At 42.0% G+C, this 19,419-nt stretch overlaps 1 protein-coding gene across 7 annotated transcripts in view; it reads left to right on the top strand.

Moving 5' to 3' along the window:
• Cradd (CASP2 and RIPK1 domain containing adaptor with death domain) overlaps window positions 1-19,419 on the top strand; it is a 259,171-nt gene that overhangs the window by 171,341 nt on the left and 68,411 nt on the right. The gene's annotated exons all lie outside the window — the stretch shown is intronic.

Here is a 19,419-nt window from a genome sequence, read left to right as displayed (position 1 = left end):
TGGAGGATGGCCTTTCAAGTCAGCTGAGTCTCTACAGAATGGAGCTATGTTGTATTTATTGTTTGCTATTAGTTAGTCCTAGATTCTGCAAAGTTAGAAGTTAGTACAATATGAATGAATTTTGGCAGATCGGAAGGATAACCTCAAACATTATGATTTTTTTTTTGCCTTATAGAATACTAATCGGTAATACTAAATCCTTTATATAATTTAGACTTGTATTCTAACATTCTTTTTTTAAAATTTTTAGTGTGTGTGTGTGTGTGTGTGTGTGTGTGTGTGTGTGTGTATGAACACACACACACACACATGAATGTGAACTAAGGAAACCAGGGGTGCGAGATCTCTCAGAGCTGGAGTTGCATGCCATTGTGAACCATCTGATGTGGGTGCCAGGAACCAAACTCAGGTCCTCTGAAGAGCAGTAAACCCTTTACCCTCTGAGCCAGCTCTCTAGCTTCCCTAGTGTTCTCCTTTTAACTGATTATATGTATTTGGTTCTTTACCACCTTGCTGTCATTAATGAATTATATACATTTTGACATGTACTCACTGTGTATTTGTATAAAGATTGTATTTTTAACTTTTGAAAATTATATTTTGACATCCATATTCAAGAACGTCCTTAGGCATGAATATACATGTCACTATCCAAATTACATGATTATATGTTACCCTGTAGTTTCTGAATGGAAACACCACAATGCCACAATAAAGAGAGTTATAGTATGATAGTGAGGTTGAAAATTTTGCCAGGAAACTGTACTTTCTTTCAAGAGTTTCTCTGAGGCTATTAGTCTGTGTAGTTCTGTATAAACACTCTTAATGAATTCTAGACCAGCCTCAGGGAAAGCTCTCCTTGATTCAATCTGGCATCCCTAGCAGCTAAAGTGATGCCTGGTATATACTAGTTGCTCAATAAATATATTCTGCTCGGAGAAGGACAAAACTTTCCCCAATAGGAGGCAGCCTTTGTATATACCAAAAGGAGCAATCCAAAGAAGAAATAGGTCTGGTGGGGCATAGTGGGTGAAGATATGAGACATGAGCCTTGCTAGGTATTCAGGTGTCTGGGGGACTCCAGCCCCAAGAGCACACAACCTCCTTGCCTTTCCACATTGAAAACCAACCTCCCTTCCCTCCCTCCTTCCCTCCCTCCCTCCCTCCCTCCCTCCCTCCCTCCCTCCCTCCCTCCCTCCCTCCCTCTGTCCACCTCCCTCTTACTGGCCTAGCTGTAGTTGAGAAGCCTTGAGCATCCTTTTGGAGCACAGGAACAATTAGTGTGAATTGAAAAAAAATCAATTTCTTCATAGTATTTTCTTACTTCATTGCCACTGTCACAACAGAATTTTTCATCTAAGGAATAATGACAGTTCAGGAACCGTCTCTTAAGCCATCCCATCCATTTTGTTGGAAAATTTACACTAAAACCCATCGTACATGTCCACATTCTTATATTTTTGGTTGTGAGCCTAGCCTTTAAGGGCTGAGCCATCTCTCCAGCCCACATGACTGCATTCTTATTCATAAACCTATTTACTAGAAGTGTTGTGAGCATTATCTGTTACTTCCCTGTGGATTTCAGGACCTTGTTGCAAGTGTTGTGCTCCAAATACTCTTCATGATGGAGTTTCCCCGTTATTCTGAAAACAATAATTTGTTGTGTTTTTAAACTCCTCTGTCTGGTTTGCATCATTTGCTGTCTGGCAGGCTGTTGGTCTTCATTCTCTGTGCTGCTCTCATGGCTAACTGGAGAGCTCCCAGACTCTCCAAACACAGTTTCTCTGATCATATGGGAAAGAATAGATGACCTGCTTCATCATGCTTACTTAATAAAGAATAATACAAAATAAATAAAATGTTGAAATCCACAGGAGCCTTTTTATCTGGGCTCATAATACCCATGAGCTTCCTCTCCCAGATTGCCCAGCACCAGCTGGCTCTTCACAGTTGTTTTCTGGAAAGTTGGACTCCTCCAATATAGGCTTTTGATAAGTGAGATGAGCAACTCATGATTTCTCTCTTCTAGATTTTGAAAGTAGTCAGGCACACTGATTAAAATGTAGTCATTTTAGCCTGGTTCTCACAGAGTTGGACCAGTGTCGGGGCACTGTTTGTTCAGCTGCCCCTGTAAAAGAATGTTAAGAGGAGGAGAAAGAAAAGGGGTGAAGCCATCGAACACCAGTGTCTGGAAGGAGCATTGAAAGTTTTTCTGGCTTTTCTGGTTAGAAAAAGTGGGTTGGGGGATCATGGAGGAAGCAAGGTGGTCGCTGTAGAGTCCATGGATGCTGTCTTATGGGACAGTGATGGCCTGTATAAGGGCGGAAGTGATGTGGGTGGAGAAGCAGCTAGCTTAGCCTAAGTCTGCATTGGAGGCTGAGTCACAGAGTTATCTGTTGGGCCCAAGACTTTATGGAACATTCATGAACCTAGTAATGTGTGTTCACACTTTGCACCTGATTTTGCTAAGGAATGAAGTTTATCAGTTCTTGTGCTTATTGCTGCTACTAGAATTAAAACTAGTCTTTACCCCATGGGCAAGAAATCCAAATGTTCTGAGATTTAAATCTACCTGTGCTTAACAGTGAGCATGAGTTTCCCCTCTCATTATTTTATTGATTAAACAAAGATAAACCTGGAGATTTGTTTAGACACTCTGCAGTTTTTACGGAGGAACCCCACAGATCTCCAAATCAATAACTAAATATTTCTCATGGGACTCTGAGAATATAAATCTTGTTGCTTTAATTTAAACCATTAGCAGTTCTTTATAGGCCCCAGCAGCTCTGAATAAAATCAGATCGTCTCTGTTAGCTCCAAGTTGTAGATATGATCGGAGGGTTTGCAGTTGGCATTGCACATGGTCTGATTGTTGTAAACCTGACTGTGTGAGTAGTTTGTCATTCATTTCGTACTTTCTAGGCTTAATCTGCTACCATTTATATTGAGTAATATGCAAAGGCTTCATTAAGGTCTCAGGATGTGCCAGTTTAACTCCAAGCCAATAGTGCCACCAAAAGTTTTGATCATTTTATTATAGGAAAGAGAAGTGTGGGGTCTTGGGCTTGGATTGGCCTTCTGAACTCAAATACATTCTCACTGTCATCTTGGTGCTGTTGTTTATTTTGCTTCTGTTGAGTCTTGTTCTTCTGAGCTATCCTCACAGGTTTCCAGGAATCCAAGGGCTAAGAAATATCTTACTGAGAATTTGAAAATATCGAGGCATTTAATTTTGTGTGGGTGTGGAGTGTTTTATGACTCTTTAAGTTTGGAGGACCAGCAAAATAGAGAAGGATATTGTGTTACACAGCGTGCTAGTTATAAATGTTTGCTTTTATTACACATGATGTAACCAGAGTGGAAAAAACCACAGCAGTAATAATCGTTGATATAATCTTGGCTTAGAGGTAGGGGGCACAAGGGGATCGGGGAGAACAGCAAAAGAGAGAAAAGTCTGTTACCAATTACAGCCAAGTTATTATCATTAAAAAGTTGCATATATGCATAATAATAACTTCATTGAAAGGGAACAAACTTCTTTCTCCTTAGGTACTGGATGGGGGAGAATTCTTCCTGTACTCTTTGCTTGAAAAGTGAAGTATTTTGCTTTGTGAATCTCTCATTCCTGTCCTCACAGAATAACTGTTTGGCTATTTTGAAACCATTCATAATCTCACTTGGTTGTACATTGTCAGCTGAGAGCTTTTCTGCCTTCTTCCTCTCCCTTTGTCTTACTGCTCTTGCTGCCCCCCTACCCCTTTCCTTCAGCCGAGGAAGGAACTTGTTAACCATGCTTTTCTCTGTTAGGAAGCAGCAACTTCTTCACAGGTGCCCTGCCTTGGTCAGATCCCAGAAAGACAAGCAGCAGGAAAACATTCAGCTAAATCCAACATGGATCAGCAGATGCTGCCAAGGGAAAAGGGGAAAACAACAAAGAGTGTTCACAGATTTCCAGGAATGGGAATTATTGGTAGTCTGCTCTTTACAAACAAAACAGTGATTGGGAGCCACACACCCTCTCAATTCCTCCCATTTGCTGCGGGAGTGTGGCAAACAGGACTGTTTGGCTTGTAAAGGTCAGCCTGCTAATTGTAGATATAGTGGACAAATAAGCTCGCTTCCAGAGAAGTGGCGAATAACAGTCATTTGCCATTCCTGGGCCCAGCATAAGCAGGACATTGAAGTATGGGTAGGATGTTTAGACAAGTGGAAAGAAGAAACCGAGGGAAAAGAAGTGCAGAAACATAGACCATAGGAGAGTGAGAGAAACCATTGTGCTACTGCTGTGGCTAGCTAAGTGTCCCTCAAGGGCCCAGGTGTTCCTGCCTGGTCAGCAGCCTGCAGTTCTAGTGGGAGGAAGTTGGAGCTGGGCAGGGTGGGCCTTGCTTGGGATACTGGGTCCCGGACCCTTTCTATGTCTCTCTTTGTTTCTTGGCTGCCAGGAAGTAAGTGGGCTCCCTTTGCCACACTTTCTTTCCATGTTGTACTTCCTTGATACAGGCTCCAAGCAACAGGGCCAATTGGTCATGCATGAAACCTCCCAAACTGTGAGCCAAATCCAGTGTTCTCACTCATAATTGTGTTGTCTCAGGTGTTTTGCCAAAGTAGTGACGAAAAGCTCCTAGCCCAACTGCTAATGTTAGTGTTTAATTAGATTTTTCCTCTGGTACTCATGTACCCTTCTTCTAACTTCTGACTTTGCCCATGTTCTTTTTGAGCTCGACATGGTACTGAAGTGAAAACAGAGATGACTGAGAACAAACCTACATTCATTAACAGGTCTGCACACAAATACTATAACAGTAGTGCACTTGGGGAGAGCAGCGACTACCCAGTACAAAGCAGAAGTTTCACAGGGCTTCTGAGAAAAATGGCTTTATGGGTTTGTGGAGACCAAGAATCAGATAGATTGTTTACACTCATTTACTTCTGTTGGGAACTGAGAATAAAATGGGGAACAAGTGCAGACATGACCATCCCCATCAGGGAGCTTATGTGAGACAGGAATCGAGCATGAAAAGCAAAGAGCCGCAGGCGAGGAAATAGTGGCAGACAGTAAAATGGGAAGCCACCTTCCCATGGGCTACCTTCGGAAGATTCCTTGAACACCAGTATTTCAGGAATTAATCTGATGGATGATAGGAAACCAGTCCAGGAAGAAAGGGAAGAGTGTTTTAGTCAGAGGGAACAGCATTGTGTGAGGTCAGGATGGTGCAGTATGGTGGGTTTTCAAGATGAACCCAAAACTTGGTCTAGAACCTTTAACAAGCTGGGTTTTACCTTAGTTTAAGTGAGTGTCACTGAAAGGGACTGCAGTGCTGAGTTCTTATGTCCAAAAGTTCAGTCTATTGGTCTCTGTAGAATGCATATCAGAGTAGAAGTATGGAAATCATGAGAAATGCTTCCTGTATGTATGTATGCACACACACACACACACACACACACACACACACACACACACACACACACACGTATGTATATATCTATCCTCTATATATTAAGGAAATGGAGAATGAGGAAGTTATGGGGTTAGAAGGCATAATGAACAAAGTGATATTTTATCTGATCTTTTAGGAATGATTGGAATTTTGACAAGCAGATTGGGAGAAAAGAGATTTCTAGAGAGGGGCAGGGCAACAAAAGGAGTGGGGTGACAAAGTGTGGGACTGGGAGGCAAGTTTGGAAGTTGACCAACATGAAACAACTGTGAGCACAGCAAATGTCAGCAAGGAAAATGCAGGTTTCTGCTCAGTTACAAGTGCTCTTTAGGACCAGGCAACCCTCTTCTAGGGTTTTGTGCAATAAATCTAGAGGGGCTGTTTTAAAATTGTACCTAAGCGTGTTCTGGTGTGTGCCTTTGCTTGTTTTTAAAATGAACTAGATCCATAGAGCCATATACCTTTCAAACAGATGACTCAGTGTGAGGATCGTCATATAATCTGCTCTCCTCTGTCATCTACAGAACTTCACATCCACTGTCACAGTGTGCAGAGCCAAGTTGGGCATGGTGGCATCTGAGGCAGGAGAATGGCCATGAGTTCAAGGCTAGCTAGGCTATCGTGGAAAATCCTGTCTCAAACAAACAAGCAAAACCACAACAACAAAAGGAAAAGAAGCGAATGTAATGGGGCTTCCGCAGCAGGACCTAACACTTGAAGGGTTATTTCTCGGTTGATTTGTTATTCACTCATTCATTTGTTCGTCCATCCACTCAGTGAGTAGTAACCAAGCAACAGCCCTGTAGCAAGCACTGCTTACCCTGGGTGGCAGGGCTCCTGCTCTTCCTATTCCCTGCAGGTAGTGAGGATTTATTTGGTAATTGCGTCCCCAATAGTAGGTAGCTTTGGCCAAGGTTAGGAAGACTATATAGGGGAAGTGACAGTTGAGGGACAGTCAGTACTGATCAAGGGAAAGACTGTTTAAGCAGATAGGCCTGCAGGGCAAGGCCTGTCTGTAGGCTGGCCTTGAGAGTCTGGGGGAGAAGGCCACAGAGATCTGGGTCCCCCAAACAAGTCAAGAAGTGGTGGCCAGGGAGAGAGAAACATGCAGCACCCTTGCTCCTGGCTACAAGTCGAAGCCACACTTGACTCCTGTCACCTCCCAGCTCCAGTCTGAATCCTCATGGCAGGTCTGATGTATCAGCGCCTGCAAATGTTTCCAGGTGGCTCTAATGTGGCTGTGGCTTTATTCTGGTCACACTGAGAAGCTTTTCAGAGGACCGTGAGAGACTCATTCTTTTAAAATGGTGTTTATTATTTTATGTGCATTGGTGTTTTGCTTGTATGTATGTCTGTGTGAGGATGTCGAATCCCCTGCAACAGGACTTACAGACAGTTGTAAGCTGCCACGTGGGTGCTGGGAATTGAACCTGGGTCCTCTGGAAGAGGAGCCAGTGCTCTTACTCGCTGAGCCATCTCTCCAGCCCCAGGTTTTTATTCTTTAAACAGAACATTTTGAACCTGAGTGTAGTGAGGGTAACCAGAAAAAGGAAGGGTGTCTTCAGGGACCCAGGCACCTAGGACAGGATGAGAGATGATGGTTCCTTGAAAGTGGCCAGCTGTGAGGGTGCTGGTGAGAAGTGGCTGCTTTGGGGAAGACTCCAAGGAAATTCAAGATGAGTTTCTAGTGTGGGGACCTGCACAGTGGAGCAAGTAGTGGGGTCATCTGAGTTAGGGACAACTATAGGAAGGGAGGTCTGCTGGCACAGGAAGTGCGAAGGGGATCAGATGGCCTCCAGCACCTCACCTCTCTGTTGTCCCTAAGATGCAGCTCCTTTAACAGGCCCTGACTCTCCACAGCTTTCTAGTCCTTCTCTCTGTGAGAGCGCAGGGCTGTCAGGGTGCACTGCCCCTCAGGCTGCCAACTTCTTCCTAGCAGAACTCATGGCGTCCAAGTCGCCGTCCTGAGGGTTAGCTGCATTCTGTGACGAATGGATGAAAAGGACATTCTCGGTAATTTTCCTCATTTTAATTCTCTGTTTTTCAGTATGCTCTGGGTCCTGATGGATCTCTTGCTGATTTTTTAGAAATATTCTGCCCAGGCTTTAAGCTAAAGGAGGGGATGAATACTGCAAATTCAGAAAATTGCAGTATTTCTGAGGACAAGCTTTTGCTTTTCTGCCATTTTCTGTGCTTTGTTTCTTCCTAACCATAGAGGAGACATTAGCAGGCCAGTGAAACCCGAAACACAGATCCAGCTCAGCAGAAAGTGGAAGCAGGACAAGCTTAAAATGCATTTGAAAGCTTCATTACCTGGGTCCATTTTAAGTTGGAGAAAAGACTCTTTGTCTTTTAAGTGACAGTCAGCCTGTTTAGCCTCTTGATCCAGGCTGAATAAAGGCACCTGGGTGTGGGTGAGTGGTTACACCTACTGCTCTACCCAAACGCTTTATCCAGTGTTCTTTGCCTTCATTTCTGGCTGGCACTGACTCCAGTTTGCTATTTGCCTCTGCTGGAGGTTTATGCCTGCCTCTGGTGAGTCAGCTGATAATGATGGCGAGGACTGGAAGTTCAGAGAGCAGGGAGGTCACCCAGGAAGGACTGAGTCAGTGAAGACCCCGGGACCACAGAGATCGGCTCTCACATATTTGGAAGTTGAGTGACTAATAGAGCTTTGTTTGGTGTTGGGTGTTAGAATTTAGAATTTACTCATTTAGAACTGCTGATATAGGTGTGCACATGCCACAAATGCACAGGGCTTCTTTCTTCTGTTCGCAGTCCTTTGGTTCCTCTTCCCAGAGCCTGAGCTGACTCATTCCCTATAAACTTCCCAATAATTAACATCAACTTTTTGATAATGTAATTGATGAAAATTTTATTAAAAATAGATATCCTGTTCCCAGTAGTAAAACTGCACAGAGCAGGGGGACTGAGTCAAATAGGACAAAGCCAGCCTTGCTGGTCTGTTTTCTTGGGCAAGCACCTCTAGCACTGTTTGCTCCCCCGCCATATGCTCACACACTGACTGGAATATCAGTGGCTACACAGGCAGCACTTCCAGACCAGTGCTAAAGATTAGGAAACTCCACAGCTGTTTAATCTCCATAGCCACTCAGAAATAAAGGTGGTCCTTTATTTTTACAGCTGAAGAAGCCGGGACTTAAGCTTAGTAAACTCATATAGACCTCATAGCAAATAGGGGGGTAAAGGTGACTCCGGAACCAGATTTTTCCTCACTCATTAGTCATGGGACCTTAGGTGAGAGATGACTGTAAAATTAGGACTATAATAACATATTTGCTCTAAGTTTTAAGTAACCACGTGGTACAAAGCACTAAGGACCGTGGCTCGTCCAAAGTAAACACACTGGACACTGATTTGTCTCAGCCCCGCTCCATTTTATAGGTCTCCTCCTTTGTTCTTCATGCCCAGACTGGCAGTGCAGTGGTGTCTGTGGCTCTTCCCTCTTGGGACCTTGAAGGAGAGGCTGAGAGCGGTGGACTCGACAGCTCGAGATTGAATAAGATGTTCCCCGTGGTTCCTGCTGCTTATGTATGGCTGCCTTAGCAGGGGACAGAAGCAGCCATGCTTCATGCCATCTCCTGATGCCTTAGGGGTGTCTCGTTATGCTCTTTCAAGGTTTCTCTTTTCTCCTTTCTGTTTTTTCTTCTGAAGTTTTCATGGGAGGAGGTTTATAACATTTTTTTCTTCCTGATTATGGAACTCTTTGTGTGTGTGTGTGTGTGTGTGTGTGTGTGTGTGTGTGTGTGTGTGTGTGTGTGTGTTTTCTTTTTGGTTGACAATAAATGTCTGTCATTAAAACATTTAAAAAATTACCTTTCTCTCCTAATGTTTTATGTCAGAGAAAATTATCCTTATGGAATCTAAGTTTCTGTGCATTGTTAATTAAGGAGGTTAAATGTGATGCTTAAATGAAAGCTATTCATTTAATCTTTAATTATTTGAGAAATAGTCCCTGTGGAGAAATTAAAAAGTTTCTCCAATTTATAAGTTCTGAATTGCATTATTCCCTAGTAAGTTGGGATAGAACTAAATGGGCCATTTTAATTGTGAGCATAATTGTAATTCAGAAATGTAACACGTAGTCTAGGTCCATCCCAGAGGGTAAAGAAAGGCTACATTTTTTTTTTCTTTTTTTCTGAGTCATGGTCCCACTGTGTAGCTTGCCTGGAACTCGCTCTGTAGACCAAGTTGACTTCAAACTGTCAGAGATCCGCCTGCCTCTGCCTCCTGAGTACCAGGATCAAAGGTGTGCGCCACTATACCAGGTCCAGGGCTCGATAATTTTGGAAATTACGGATGGATGATTGATGTTCTTGTTGTACCTGAAGACAAACACTGTTTTAGCATAACTTGTCCTAGACTCAGGAAGCAAAGAATTGAATCAGTTATTTAGCAAGGTCATGAGAGAATTGCTGGTTTTGTTTTCCATTAATGGAAACTTTAGTAGAGTGGTCTCACCGTGGGTTTGCACAGCACTTTACAGTTTACATTTTTTCCATGCAAGTGCATGATTCATTCAGCCCTCTGTGAAGGAGTGTCAGTGTCGTTAATCTATTTTACAGATTGTGAAACAGACCCAAGGAGTTTATTTGAGGCCGTCTAATTCCTGATGCAGAACATTCCCCAGTAAACACCAGTTTGCCTGATGCCTCACGGTGATGCCTGCTTTGCAGCCTCATGAGGGGAGAGGGAGTGAGCAGGTTCCCTGTGGACTGCCTAGATTTCAGTAGGGGGTTCCAAAAGTGAAAACATAACTCCAGTCACACTTGTGACTGGAAATCAAAACCAGGTTGGGTGTTTGTCAGCTTTCCATCTGTGACAGAGTACCTGAGACAGTTATAAGGAGGGTAGGCGTATTTGCCCAGGCTTTCAGAGATTTAAGCATTTGCTTGGCCTGTTGCTCTGCCCTCATGATGAGAGTGCATGGAGGAAAGCAAAGAGAGAAAGAAGGGGTTAGAAGCCTGACACCCCCTTTCAGGGCTCGCTCAACCTTCCTCCCACTAACTCCATCTCATAAAGGCTCTGCCGCCTCTTTGTAGTGCCAGGAATGAGCCAGGAACAGTCCAGATCCAAACTGTAACAAGGACTAAACACTGTCAGTTCTTTTTTTTTTTTCCTCTTTTCAGTAAAAGTTGTTTATGTTCTTGTCTTCTGTTAGCGTTCCTTGAAAAATCAATTGGGACACCAGTTCAGATAAAGAATTATGAAGAAAATGTTTCTCATTGACTGTTGGTCAACTCTTCCTGCTGTGTATGATTTGGGCAGAAGCCTTGGCTTAGATTGGGAGCCGCAGCAGTCAATTCTTAGAGACATAGTGAGAACCACTAACAGGAATCTTAGGAAAGTGGTTGAAATTACAGTGGCTTCAAAGGTGCCTGCTGCTTTCTGGTGAACAGCAGTATAGGTTTTGAATTCATTTTGAAGGGGAATGTTACACTAGAAACCTGCTATCTGAGAGATGGCTGCTTGCCATTTTTTGTCCACATTACTAAGTGTCTGCTTCATTTTGAGACCTTTTCCCCCAACCCTTCCTTAAATGCCCCGAAGGCTTTGGTGGTGTTGGGCTGTGCCTTCTGTTTGCCATGGCACACCTCAGCCTAATCACAATGTCATTTTGATCATATAATGTACAATCTTGTAATAATCGGAATGTAACCTGTAGCAGAATGCTGTTCTGGAGTTACCCATTGGGCTGTCATCCATGTGACTCTTTCTCTGCCAGTTTCCTTTTTTCTGTATTGACTCAGCAGAGCTGCTAACACTTCTCTTTAGTTCCTGTCCTCCCATTGGCTTTGGTTAACACTAAGTTCAGAGTGAAACTTGTCCTCATGAGGATGGCCAGTCTTACTGTTTCCTAATTAAAGCCCTCAGCAGCCTCTGCCGCCATTGGAAGACCGTTGATGCTGGTGTTAACATCATCAACTGTCCTTGCTGAGAAAAGGGCCATGAAGGCAGGGAACTTGATTCGTCCCCAAGTCATTGTGTTTGATACAGCACCTGGAGCACTGGGAAGAAGATGTTTTGCTTAAACCTCCCCTGGGGGGGGAGGTTTGAGATGTCTGTGTCAAGGATTTGTGGTTGCAACTAATTCATCCTAGAATGATCCTGGACTTCTTTCCATGTTTCTCTTCTGCTTGTTTGTGCCTAGCTAGCTAGACACAGGGCCTGGCTATTTCTGTCTGGGCCCAGGCAGAAGGCTATGCTTTCCAGAATGTTAAGTCTCACATTCATCAAAGGTCTGATTTTTTTTCTCCCACTTTTCTGACATTCCTTACACTAGTCACACATGTAAATGACCAAGCAAGCTTATTTGATTTCTTCATACACTTTTTCTTCCAGAGATTGGATGAAATGTTAAGTACTGGTCCCTGATAAGCCTTAGTCTAAGCCCTTCCTGCGTGTGAAGCCTTCCTTCCCTGTCATGGGCCACGTTCACCTTCTTTCATCCTTGTTCTGTGTTTCCTCAACATGTTGCCAGCAGGTTGTGCTGTGATGCTTGCATTTGTTTGTCGTATCGTGTGTACATTTGTTCTCTTTCTCTCACTCGATGCTCTGTGGTTTTCAAGCTGATACTTACTCAAGTGGACTCTGTGTTAGGTCCTGTGCCCAGGGCTTTAGAGCCTGGAGGATTCATGCTAATTCTCCAAGCTATTGTTCATGTTGTCCTCCTTTCACAGGCTAAAAGCCAGTTCGAGAGAGGAGCCAGGCTCCAGCTGGTGTGACTGGTAACTAGCAGAGCTGGTGTTGAATCTTTTGTGGGAGGACAGGGTCTCATGACCCTTCTGGGTCAGCCCCATGAGTGCTGGGATTACAGGCATGCACCACCCTGCTCAGTTTGGAGTTTGAATACTGACCTAGTTAGTTGTGGTGGTTTAAATTGGAATGGCCCCCATAGGCTTGTGTGGTGAAGTGCTTGCTCTGTCATTAGGGAGAGGTGCTCCTTGAGAGGGGTTAGGACATGTGGCTTTGTTAGAGGAAGTTTGTCACTGGCTTTGAAGCTTCAAGGGTCCAAACAAGCCCAGTGTCTTTCTCTTTTCCTACTGCCTGGGGGTCAGGATGTAGAACTCTCCGCTACCATGTTTACCTGCATACCACCATGCTCTGCAGGATGACGTTGATGAACTAAACCTCTGAAAATGTAAGCAAGCCCCAGTTAAGTGCTTTCTTTGTAAGAGTTGCCACAGTCATACTGTCTCTTCATAGCAGTAGAACAGGGGCCAAGACATTAGTTTAAATAGGTTCATGCTTCCAGCAACCACCAACATTCCTCAAGAGTATGTTGTAGAGATCCAGGCACAGTGGCTCATGCGTTTAGTGCCAAGATCAGAAGGCAGAGGCAGGGAAATCTCTCTGAGCAGAGGCCAATTTGGCCTACATAGCAAGTTCCAGGCTAGACATGGCTACATAGTGAGACCATGTTGAGACATGTTGTGAAGGGAATGTCATAAAGAGATCTTAGAACAAGCTTTTGATAGATTTGAAGTGGAGTTTTGTTTTGTTTTTAAGACAAAATTTTACCACATAATCCTGTCTGGCCTCAAGTTCAGATAACTGCCTGTCTCTGCCTACTGAGTGCTAGGATTAACCGTGCCCAGGTTGAAATGAAGCATTTTTATATAATGCAAGTCCTCTGAAGAAACATACATCCAAGCAACTTGAATCTAACACCACCAGAAGCTTTTCCAATCAAAATAAACACTTATTAACATTTGTGTCTATCCTTTAGACAAATTATTACCACATCTGTTTTTCTGTGTGTCTGCACATGTTTATGTGTGTGGGGGTGCATGTGTGGCATAGCATATGTGTAGAGGTCAGACAACTTGCAGGAGTACATTCTCTCCTTCTACTACATAGGTTCTGAGTGGTCAGGCTTGGTAGCAAGTGCCCCAACCGATTTTACCATCTTATTGCCCTCACTCTGCCTTCCATAGTTGGAATGCAAAGAATCAGTGTTTACATTAGAAGAACCCCAAAGCCAAATGACTTCTGCTAGCAATTTCTCCTTGTGTGTCCAGAGTTGTGCACTTATTAGGAATCACTTTTTCCTCCTGTTTATTCTAATTGAACTTATTATTATAATTACAAAGTCTAATTAAACAGTTCATAAACTGATGAGATACAACTATAAAAATGGAATAGTTGCTTCTGCTAAAATAAAGTCAAATGCTTCAGGAAAATGTGCTAACGATGACGTTCTAAAGCAACCACTCTGGAAGCCAGAGTGGGTAGAATAACTGTGAAAGATTTGAGAAGAAATATTAAAAGTCATGAAGGATTCCACATTCATATTGCTTCACATATTTAAATTTTTGTTCCACATTAAAGGAACTAAAACAGAAAGTGGAGCAGAAGATGGAATATGGATATAATTTATGCAGATATTGTAGAGTCTCCAGTGCTAAGTCAAAATAAAATGTCCAAGGCAGCAGGTGGTTTTTCAATTATTTTTTAAAATGAATAAATGAATCCTCCACTACCCCCACTTTACTGGCTTTGAAACTAAGCAATTTCTGGGCCAGTTTTAAATAAAAATGCTTGTTCCATATATAGCTTAAAAGTATTATGTAACTTACTATCTATTTTCTTCCCCAGTTCATGGATATGTTTAAAGCCAATGAATATAGATGAAATGGTTTATAGCCTGTGTTGGCTAGTTTTATGTCAACTTGAGCAAGCTAGAGACATTATGGAAGAGGAAACTTAAGTTGAAAAATGTCCCCATCCGACTGGCCTCTGGACAAGCCTGTGGTGCGTTTTCTTGATTGACGGTTGATGATTGATGATTGATGTGGGAGGGCCCATCTGATGGTGAGTGGTGCCACTCCTGGGCACATAGTTCTGAGGTGAATAAGCAAGCAGGCTGAGCAAGCCATGGTGAGCAAACCAGTAAGCAGCACCCCTCCATGGCCTCTGCATCAACTCCTGCCTCCAGGTTCCTGCTTGCTTGAGTTCCTGCTCTGAAGTCCCTCAGTGATGGGGTGTGACCTCAGAGTTACAAGCTGAAATAAATCCTTTATCCCCCAAGTTGCTTTTGGTCATGATGTTTTTTCATAGCAAGAGGAAAAATGGAAAGTAATTCCAACACATAGCCATATGGCATACTTGCAGAAAAGTGCCCAGCTCTTAAATGTTTATTAAGAGATATCTGACATTATGGATAAGGACTTGAACACATCTCTGTGAGTTCTGGTCATGGCAATAAAAACAAACCTAAAAGAAAACATTTCTTGTATTGTCAGGAAAAGAAATGTCCTCCATGGCCTCGTCTTTCCCACTAGAGAAACCTAACATTGTAGTGTCTGCATTTGAATTTTACGTGAGTGAAATGTCATGATTGGGTTTTGGCTTATTTAATTTAACATCTGTTTGTGAAAGTCGAAAATTAACATTTTTTCATCCTTGTTACTGCTGTATGTTATTCCACTGAAAGAACAAGTCACAGTTTTTACTTCTTCTTTTGGTGATAGCCTTTGTTTGGAGTTCAAGGCTGTTTGTAAAATGCTCCTGTGACCACTCTTATGTTTGTGTTGTGGCTTGAACATGGAGGTTTGAAATTGTATTTGTTTAGATGCTCTGGGGTGGCAGTGCAAAGCTGTGTTTACCTTGGGGGACCCTGCTAGAGTCACTGACCTGGATTACTATCACCATCAGTCTGTGACATATCTGTAAGTCATTTAGTTTTTAATGTCATTCTTTCCAATGGGTACAGAATATTTTATGAGTAACATCTCAGTTTATTTGATCCATCCACATTTGTTTGAGTTCACTAATGTGAACATTTATATGCTCACATTTAAGTACCTTTCTGTCTTCCCAGAATTCCCTTGTGATGACCTGAGTCCCACAGCATGAGCCTTCCTCTCCCCTGTGACTTGTGTTGATTCTTTTCCCACTCACCTATAATTGAAATAGGCTACACTCATATGAATCTGGAGAATTATATTTTTCTGACTTGACTTTCCATTTTGAAAGGAAAAAAAAACTTATTGTAGTTTCCATTGGAATATTTTGTTTTGCTTTTCTTTCTTGAGACAGTGTCTTATGTAGCCCAGACTTACCTTGAACCCTTGCCTTGTGCCTCTGCCTCCCCAGTACTGGGATATCAGGTGTGTGCTACTGTGCTTGAACTTTGAGTATTTTATTGCTTGTGAGATTGAACAAGTTTTTTTTTTTTTTAAGATTTATTTATTTATTATGTATACAGTGTGCTGTCTGCATGTTTTGCCTACATGCCAGAAGAGGGCACCAGATCTCATTACAGATGGTTGTGAGCCACCATGTGGTTACTGGGAATTGAACTCAGGACCTCTGGAAGAACAGTCACTGCTTTTAACCACTGAGCCATCTCTCCAGCCCCAAGATTGAACAAGTTTTTATTCGACTAATAATTTTCATGGGATCAGTATAATTATCCATTTTTCTTATTAATAGTGTTATATATATGTATATATATATCATAGATAATAATCGTGTCACATATATTTCTAGAACATAAATGTATAGTATATTAACTAACCAGCATTCTTTCATTATTGGAGTAGGTATATTTTTTTGTGGGGGTTGAGAGGAGGAGGGAGGAGAGGGGAGAGAGAGACAGAGAGAGAGAGATAGAGACAGAGACAGAGAGAGAGAGAATGAACACTTTGTTCCCAATTCATGCCTTTAGATCATTTGACAATATCATATCAGTAACATACTTAGTATGTTAATAACCAGATAAGCTAAAAGGAAGATAAAATGAGTGGGAAGATCTAGAAGGTGGTTCTAGACCTAACTCTATCACTTTTTACCAAAGTGATACTGAATAGCCTTAATTTCCTCATCTACACAGTAGATAGACTTACACCCACCCTCTAAGGGCTGAGTAAGATCATCTTAAAAAAATGATTGCTAGGACTGGGCAAACATGTGCCTCAGTTGGTACAGTGCTTGCCTGGTATCTATTAGTTTCAATCCCCAGCACTGTCTAAAACCAGGTGTGGTGGTATTCACCTGTAATCCCAGCACTAGGGAAGTAGAGGCAGGGGGATCAGGACTTTAGGGTCATCCTCAGCTACACATCCGAGGCCAGCCTGGGCTAGATGTTGTAAGCATAAGTATAGAATGTATATTTTCCTAAAATTATCTTTTCAGATAGCCTGATTTATAAAATAGTCCTAACAAACATCTTTTTGTTGTTGTTGTTCTGTGGTTTTGGGGTTGCAGTCATTTGCATGAGTCTTTCAGAAAGGAATGGTTTATTGCTTTAAAAATAAAAATAAGTCCAAGCTGATGTTCTTTGCTGCCACTCAGAGGGTGTTTGTGGCTTATTAGCTTTTAGGGCAGTAGGCTCTTTCTGCGGTATTGACAGTCCTTACGAGCTTGTTAGCCACTGTTGTAGTGAAAGTCATTTTGATCTGTGACGGAGGCAGAGTATTAAAAGAGTATTGAGTTAGAAATCTGTATTTTGGGCCTTTCATTAAAATGCGCTTTTCACAAAAGAGGCAGTGTGGATTTGCATTGCAAAGGGTAGCTTATTTCCTTCTGGAACTCTTGAAGCCAAGTAATTTAATTATGTCTCTGCCATAGCCTTTTATCTCCCTCTGCAAGGGAACTTTCTCTCCTCTGACAGTTCATATTGGAAGCCAGTCTTCTTATCCCTAGAATTAATTAACATGCAAATACTTGTCAAGAGACACAGGAACACTGCTTTTTCAATTAGCTTTTAAATGTCACTCTTAATGATGGTAGATTGTCTCTTTAAGGGAAAAAATTCAGCTGGTGCAGTCGTCTCCTGCTTTTTCCTAGTGAATACCATTATTGACTTTTTTGGCAATTGGATATTAGTGGGTTCTTTAAGTTTTCATCATCAGAGACTAAGGCAGGCAGGTTTGGATGGGACTTGATTGCTGCAATATCAGGTTGTCTGCCTCCTGAGTGCTGGGATTCCAGGGGTGCACCACCGCACCTGCTCCTAGGAGAGTTTTGAATCCAGTGATAGAGAATGGATAGCAGTTGGTTAGGATATTGGTGTGCTCTGAAACATGGACACACATAGACATAGGTGCATGTACACATGTGATTGACATAGCTAGCTTTGACTTAGTGTGGGTGCACATTGGGAAAAATTAGAAGAAAACAAAACAAAACAAAACAAAAAAAATCAAAACTAACCCTAGCATTTTATTTTTTTACATTTTGCATTTTGTTTTTAAATCAAATTGCCCATGTCAAATTAACATTTTGCCTTCACAAATTACTATTCATCTATCATTTTGTCAAGTTTTGACCAGTAAATAATTACATGAAATAATCTTTTGAATACAGGTCAGTCATCATTGAGTATCTTCTTGAGTCAGTAGCTTTTTGATAGGATCTATCCATCCATGTAGGCTCAATAATCATGGTTTTTAGATAGGTTCAGCCCCTTTAAAGAATTTGAAGAGGCAGAAATAAGAAGCATGGAATGCCAGTGAGCTAAGAATTATGGGAGGGGAGAAATACATGGTGTGTTGAGTTGAGCCACTGTGCACAGGTTAGATTAGGGACCTCTTCAGAAAGGCTCCCGTGAGTTACTGTGTTGAGCTTAATTTTGCAAGGTTGTGGCAGTATTGATTGGCATCTCCGGTGTAGTTGTTAAACAATAACAAAAGAGTATAGGTTGCCTGTAGAGTAGCAAATAGGACTTTGGGGATGGAGTCTTGGATGAGAGTTCCACAGTAAGTGGCAGAGTCTGGCCCTAGAACAGGGCTTCTCTGCTGTGCATGCTTCTCCCATAGCCGCATTCTGCCTTCTGAGAATGTAGGTTGGATTCAGAATTTGGGGTTTAGGATCAAGGTTCCTAGGGCCAGTGAAGTAACAGGAATGCTTGCTTCAGCACCCCTAGGTCCTCTTTGACACATCCCTCTGTCCTTGACATTCATTTGTTCATAACTTCCCATCATTTATCTACAGCAAGGCATCAGGCAATGTCTAGAAGGATTGTTTGCATTATTTTAAAACACACATTTGAGATTCTAAATATATTCCCATGGTAATAATCCAAGCTATAGAAAAGGGATAGGAAATTAAAAGTAATTGTCCATTTCTGTCAAAATTCTAATCTTTTTTTTTTTTAAAGAAAATGGCTCTTTTTAGATATGGATAATCAAATGCACAGTTGTTTAATGGAAGTAGATTTGTTTACTATTTGTGTTTTCTGTAAGCCTCTTTCATTGGAATCTGTAGGAGAGCTTTTTTGGTCCCTCCTTTGCATTATCTTTTTAACCACTATGGTGGTTTGTCTTTGTACTGAATACACTGTACTGCACAGAGCATCCTTGGAGCCATCTGCAAACTTGTAAAGCGGTCATTTGCTGAGGACTTAGAGTGAAATCCTTAGGTTCAGAAGGATATGTGTATATCCTCTAGAAAAAAAAATAGTTTCAACAGTTTTCATCCTGTCCACAGTGCCAGTGAATGGCTGCTTACCATGTACTTCTTTTAAAATAGAATCCCGAACTCAAGGCCAGAAGAAACAGAGAGAAGGAACTAAAAATAAGTAGTGGCCAAGATTTATGAAAGCCTAAATTCACACAAAAATTTGTACATAGTGGCATTATGCATAGCAGCTAAAATGTAGGGACAAACTCAGGTTCATCAGCTGTTGAATGGATACACAAATGTGGCAGGTAAATACAATAACAATGCCATTACATACCATGGATGAATGTTATTCAGCAATGAAACTACACTGTGGATTGAACACATTATGCTACATGAAAAAAGCCAATCAGACATGATTGTGTATACTTCTCTGCAGTGTCCAGAATGGCAACTCCTGAGGGATAGATAGTGGCTTTGTGGCTGCCTAGAGCAGAGGGTACAGGGGTAGGGGTTTGGGAATTGGCTGCTAATTGGCACAGTGTTTCCTTTGGGGTGATGGGAAATGTCCTAAAATTAGATTGTGGTAGTAGTTGTACAACTCCAATTATAT

This window comes from Cricetulus griseus (assembly GCF_003668045.3).
Source record: "Cricetulus griseus strain 17A/GY chromosome 1 unlocalized genomic scaffold, alternate assembly CriGri-PICRH-1.0 chr1_0, whole genome shotgun sequence".
Classification (NCBI taxonomy): Eukaryota; Metazoa; Chordata; class Mammalia; order Rodentia; family Cricetidae; genus Cricetulus; species Cricetulus griseus.
Note: the sequence above shows the minus strand (reverse complement) of the source record. Positions and strands in the feature narration are given on the sequence as shown.